This window comes from Myotis brandtii, unplaced genomic scaffold (genome assembly GCF_000412655.1).
Source record: "Myotis brandtii unplaced genomic scaffold, ASM41265v1 scaffold305, whole genome shotgun sequence".
NCBI lineage: Eukaryota > Metazoa > Chordata > Mammalia > Chiroptera > Vespertilionidae > Myotis > Myotis brandtii.
Window position 1 is genome coordinate 4,573,396 of NW_005361652.1, and position 7,220 is coordinate 4,580,615.

Sequence of the window (7,220 nt, forward strand, 5' to 3'; positions counted from 1 at the left end):
GAGTGGCCAGATTATTATGACTGGCCAGATTGTTATGACCACCCCATCAGTAAGTACTTCATTGACACTTCTAAAAATACTGAATATTGAAAACTTCCTAAGCAAATACTCAAGGTTTTATTATTATTATTATTATTTGCATAACTAATTCACTTCATTATACTGATGGGGTGGTCATAATAATCTGGCCACTCAGTATACACACACACACACACACACACACACACACACACACACTAGAGGAGGCCTGGTGCACAAAAATTTGTGCACTCGGGTGGGTCCCTCAGCCCGGCCTGTGCCCTCTCACAGTCTGGGGCCCTTCGGGGGTCCCTTCCCCTGGCTGCTGGCACCGGTTTTCCTCTGGCGCCTGGAACCCAGGCCTTCGCTCTTCTCTGGGCGGGGCCGGCACGGTGGGCTTCGCTCTTCGCTCACCTCTTGGGCCCTGGGGGCAGGGCTGGTGTGGCAGGCTTCGCTCTTTGCTAGCCGCTTGGGCCCCGGGGGTGGGGTCGGCATGGCGGACTTTGCTCTTCGCTCACCACATCGGTCCAGGGGCCAGCGCTGCTGGCTTCGCTCGCTGCTCCTGCCTGGGGCCAGCAGGCTTCGCTCCGTTGCTTGGCACTTACATATGCAAATTAGCCGCCATCTTTGTTGGTGGTTTATTTTCATATCGCTCTGATTAGCCAAAGGTGGGCATAGTGAAGGTATGGTCAATTTGCATCTTTGTCTACTATTAGATAGGATATCCCACGTTCAAAGGCTGTTAAATCGCATTGTTTACACTTCAGAAAAAAATCACTTCTACTGTCGTGGTAAACAACCTGCTTCCCTATTTATAATGGTCTGGCCCTCTAGCAACTTCAGCACGAAATTATAGCTAATTTGCCTACAAACGTCAGGTGGTCATAATAATCTGGACACTCAGTGTATATACTCCAATCATTATCTATATACTAAAAAATAATGTGATCAACTAATATTTTAAAACACATATTGGTTTTGTTTAGATAAACCATAAATTCATTTTAAAACATTACTGAATTAAGAGTGGCTTCTTGTCATAATTCATTTTATTAAATCAATGACTACTAAAAGAATGAATAACCTTCTTTGGTCGGAGTCTGAAAATTTTGATCTGCAAAGAAATACTAATATTCACAAAGAAGATTGTGAGCCATAGGTATAGAAAGAGAGCTCAATTTGGAGTCAGACAGACCTGGATTTGGGTCTTGGCTTCTGTTTACTTCCTAACTCAATCACCTTGGGCAAGTCCCCTAATTATCTTAACTTCAGTTTCCTTATCTGTAAAATAATATCATTCAACTCACAATGTTGGGAGCATCAGGTGCAACTATATATGTGAAAGTGTTTTGTTTTTTTTTTAAATAGAGTTCTCTAGGAATACAGGAATATAAGGAAATCATTATTCTTCTTCTGTGACATTCAAGGAATCAGCTTTGGTCCTGAATGTCAATTTGCTGGTGGTCTTTCTGTATACCTCGTTTAAAACCTTTGACACAATTGTGATGCTAAACCAGAGAATAGGTCAATTTCCAAGAAAATAACATCCATCCTTTATGTGAGCTGTCTCTACTTTCTATTCAAGCCCATCTTTTGTGAGATGCGGATTTTGGGTGGTGAAGAGGAAAAGAAGATGGCATTACAGCTCTTCTGTGGGTTTGACTTCACCTTACCACTTTAAGTAGATCAAAACCATTTTAGGAGACCATACACTATTTTTTTTCTAGTCTAAGAACTAGGAATGGAAGAATGGAGACTAGCCAAAGAGAAGGGGAACTGTTCCTGTCTTTTTACTCCATGTCTCTCCTTTCTCAGCTTTCTAATCTCTTTTGGGGCACTATATATTGAAGCAGGAGTCCAAAAGTAAAGGCAGAAACCATATCTGGCCTTTCTGAGTGACATGACATAATTGGAGGGCCTACTTAGTACAGGTACCAATGTGAAGTGACCAGCCAAGTTACTCCTGTCAGTGAATCTAATGGCCTTGCTGAAGTTGTGTTTAGTTGAGTGTAAGGATAGGTTTGAAGGAACCTCAGTTATAGACCACATCTATTTTAGTCTGACATGATCACTGCTGTGACTTTCCATTTTCCCTTCAATCCTAGTCATTTATAACTGCTGAGCTGCTCCAAGGCATAGCATAAAAAGGTTAACCTCAGCTTCTAGATGGTGTGCTGCCACCATCTAGAGTTGGGGGGGATTTCAGCAGCAATTGTCCTTACTCCTAGCAACTGGTTGTTCACAGACAGAATGTTGAATTTATTCTCTTGTCCGAGAAAAATAATTTTCTCTGAAACCCTCCTGGTTCTTTTGGAGGTGCTTGGGGTTAGAAAGGGGTTTGGTTTCTGGACTAGTGAATGAAATTTATAAGGTTGACAGTAATAAATCTTTTAACAGACTTTTTATACTCTTTACCAGCCACAACTATCCATTATGATTAATAAGATGGTACATTAGTAACCTAGGTCTGGTGAGTGCTAAGGCATGATTAATCTTGTGGCCCAACTACACTCCAACTCTTTTTGTTAACCACTTGCCTGAAGACATATAGTTATCAAGAGAGATCAAGGGCCTCCCTGTTGATTACACTAGGATACTACAGTCAGTGCTTTATAAGACCTGGGAAGTATAGTAAAGCTGGAGGGATGCTCTATATTTCTATCATTTACCTATGCTGAAAGCCTTGCCACTTATCTCCTTGGTTCCACCTACACTGCAGTTTGGGTGCCAACATAATCCATCCTCATGGCAGACTTCAGTTGTGAACCTTGGCAGAAGATAAATATGAACTTAAGTGCTTGATCTGTTACATTCTTTGTGGTCAAGGAGAGAGTAGAAGTTACCTTTTTATAGATAAGTGAAACTTAGTGCAAGGTGGGCAAGTCTTACTGAAGGGAATGGTCCTTTGAACTTTAGAGTTGGTCTAAGGCAGTGGTTGGCAAACTCATTAGTCAACAGAGCCAAATATCAAAGTACAACGATTAAAATTTCTTTTGAGAGCCAAATTTTTTAAACTTAAACTATGTAGGTAGGTACATTATTATTAACTTAACTAGACACCAGTGCACGAAATTCGTGCACGGGGAGGGGGGGTTTCCCTCAGCCCAGCCTGCACCCTCTCCAATCTGGGACCCCTTGGGGGATGTCTGACTGCAGGTTTAGGCCCGATCCCGGCAGTCGGACATCCCTCTCACAATCCAGGGCCGCTGGCTCCTAACCGCTCACCTGCCTGCCTGCCTGCCTGATCACCCCTAACCACTCTGCCTGCCAGCCTTCTCGCCCCCAACTGCCCCACCCTGCTGGCCTACTTGTCCCCAACTGCCTCCCCCTGCCAGCCTGCTCACCCCCAACTCTCCCCCTGCCAGTGCCAGCCTGATTGCCCCCAACTGACCCTCCCTGCCAGCCTGCTCACCTCCAACTGCCCCCCTGCCAGGATGATTGCCCCCAACTGCCGTCCCCTCCCCTCCTGGCCTGATTGCCCCTAACTGCCTCTGACCCGGCCCTGCCACCATGGCTTTGTCTGGAAGGACGTCCAGAAGGTCTCCTGGTCTAATTAGCATATTACCCTTTTATTAGTATAGATTAGGGTACTCCTAAGGCTTAGGAAGAGCCACACTCAAGGGGCCAAAGAGCCGCATGTGGCTCACGAGCCACAGTTTGCCGACCATGGGTAAGGCAATTATGTAGGTAGCACCAAGAATGCTATCATTTTTTTTTTTTTGGATTCACTCTCAAAGTCAGGCTTGCTTTATGTTCTCATGGAAGAAGTTAGTTATCAGTGTTAGTCATCACATTTCATTTTAATTATGCCAAAGCAAAGTCTAAAGAGAGATATCATAAGCCTGGAACACACCATACTTCTGGTGTAGTCATAATGTGTGACAGAAGTGGAAATTGTGGAAGCACATAGGAGAGTTCCAGTACCTTTGATCCCCCAGAGTATGCAAACAATAGCAATACATATTTTTACAGATATACTGTTAGGTTTCCTGGAATTAATCATTTTAATTTCTACCACTAGGTCTTATACTAACCTCTTGGACTTTTTCTCACACTGTTTAACCTTTCGACAGAGGTCTTATTGCTTTTACTGAAACTTTCCTGATCTAATCACTAACAGATATCTTAAAGAAAATCAGTTTGCTCAATAGGCCATTTCTTGGCATTTAGTGAATTCTTATCAATGTAGTCTGCCTCAGATGGTCATTAGATCTCATATGAAATGTTACTTCCTCAGAGAAGCCTTTCCTGACCATCTGTTCTATGGTTGGTCTCTCCAACTTTCTCTTTGGTACAGCAGTTAACAAAATATGCTCTAGCTTCAGGCAGATATATTCCCTGGCTCTGCCCACCACTAGCTATGTTACCCAAGTCTAATTTCTTTGCCTCTCTCCATTTCAGTTTCCTAGTAAAATAGAAAATAATAGTACTAGTTCAGAGGGTTGTTGTGAAGATTATAGTGCATAAAGCACTTAGAACAGTGCCTATCATCATCATTATAATTTCAGCTCTTGTTTGTTTCTTCTTTATCACTTACTATAATTTGAAATTGTCATAGGTGTAAATTTGTTTGTTTTTTCAGTCTCTCTCCTGCTGTTATGAAAACTTCATGCAGACAAAAACCATGTTTGTGTTTGCCTTGTCTATTCTCCTTTCCCTAATGACTAGTACACAGTAGGAGCTCAATAAATACTTTCCAAGTGAATGAATACTAATTTAAGAAAAATTTCCTAAGCAATTCAAATATTATTTATTTCCTCTAAGCTTCTATTGCCATAAAATTTCTTTATAACAAAAATGACTCCCAGATATCAATCAATGGAACATTTTATTTCAAGGAACATTTGCTACAAGCAAAATGCCAGGGCAACACATTCTAAACAGTCTTCCATGCCAGCCTCTCCCTTTTTATGACAGCCTTTGACTTCATCAGCTACTTACAACTAGATCTACTAATCACTAATGGGACCCACCTCTAGGTCCAGGCCCAGAATCCAAGTCTATCATCCAAGCCGTAACAAAGGTAGGGTGATTGAGGATTTAGTCTAAGGTACAGAATTATGAAGGTACAAACACATTAGATAACAAATGTATTATGCAAATTGTAAAGTCACCTTCCCCCGCACAAAAATGTGTTAGAGGTATACTCTGAATATCTGTGTAGCCTCCAAGTCATAGATCCTAGTCACAGTACCATCTATCACAAACAGCCATGTCTCGTGGAACCACCACAAGACTTCATCTGTGCTTGTTACCTGGAATCTTCTGCTGACATACCCTGTCCTCTTATTCTCTGAAATATTTTGAAACTTGATGAATTACTTGGACACAATGCCTTGGACATCCAGTTGCTATTGCTGATACTAGCCTCCTCTGACTTAAATGCCTCAGGTTTCAGTGTTGCTACTAAATCTCAACAGTCTTGGCTCCAAGCCCACTCTAGTTATACTTACTTGGTACATGTACTGGAATTTGACTTGAATTATTGAATTAACCTAAAATGTAGGCAAACTAAAGGAAGTTGCAGGAAACCAACCTGATTTATTATTTCCAAGTAAACCACAAATCATAAAGATGATATTTAGTAATTACACCATCCTAAAGTGTTTGATGACTCCACTATAAGTTTCTGATTATTCATTTTAGCAATCAAGGCTCTACACAATAGCCTCTACCTACCTTTACAACCTCAACTCACATTACTCCACTATACAAAGCTACTGTGAGATTCTTGAGGGCAGAGGCTTTTGCTTCTTTAGCAGTAAGTAGCTTGGCATCTTGAATAGTATCTGGCATAGTGTGGTGGTCTGTAAATATAACAGCTACAAAGCATTAAGTTCTTTACTCTGTGCTAGGCATATAAAACATAAAGTGATTTATAGATATCATCTAGGGTATATTATGTGATTCCCCCAACTTTATGAAACAGATACCATATTAATGTGCCCAAGGTCACTCAGATAGAGAAATGGTAGAACCAGTACTTGAACCCAAATCTGTTTTGCTCCAGAGCTTGTGTCATTATTAACTACACACCATCACTTCAGTAGTGTTTGTAGAAGAAATACTTTAGCTAAACTGTACTCTTCATTATTTCCCTAATACAATGAACTTAGTGCATCCTTTCCCTCACCAGAAAGACTTTCCCATGGCTTCCAGTGTCATCAGTCAATTTTTTGGACTTAAGTTATATCAATGCTGAGCACTGCTGCTCTGACATGATAAATACTTCCTTGTATTTGTAGTTCTCCTTTTATGATACCCATAGACATGTTCTAAGCTCTTAGAGGGCAAAATTCACATCTTACACTGATGTGTATTCTCAGCCTTAAACATCAAGCATAGGCACTTGAAACCACTAAGTAATGTTTCCTCATAGTGATGGCTTAAATGGGGACAAAAAATAAACTGAAATTAGGTTCATGATTAATTATAATTGGCAAGAGACCTATTTACATAAGGACTTGTCAAACATGAAAGTCCTTTCATGTGCAAATATTAGTTACTGGGATGAGATATTAAAGGAACAGGGAAGAAATAGTCAGTCATCATAACCATCATACTTACAAATCAATCTGCTTTAGAGGTTGAATTATCCTGTTATTTCTACCATCTATTTTAGACTAATCTATGGGAACTTCCAGAAAAAAAGACATTAGTTGCTTAGGCTGGACATAATTATTTTGCATTTATGGAGTAATTTACATTTATAAAACTGCTTTGCAATAATTATAATGTTCACTGGAGATCAAACAAGACTGAACAGGAAACCTGTGAGAGTCTTGAAAGGCTTCCTGATGACCAGGGACTGCTTATAGTAGGAAATTTTTGGTTAAACTCTATGTAGATCTCTTTTTCTCAAGAGAAGATCAGATTTCATTGATCTCCATGTTCTAAAGCTGCTTGTGAACCCTACTGCTCTGAATGTGTGGCAGCTATTTATTTCTTAGGGAAAAGAGAACTAAATTTATTTTACTTTCCTTGGCTAGAAAAATCTAATGCTATATTGGAACAGGTTAATGGTCCACTAAGTAATATTCAGAGCTCTAAGTTATAAAGGAAGGGAGGCCCATGCATGAATCTCCTTAATGTATGAGAAAAGATGTGAAATTAAGAGTTGTGAATTCTCTTCTGACTCTTGTAGGTGATTACCTCCTCTGGGATTTTAATCTGGTGGTTTCACAGACTGAGAGATTAACTAT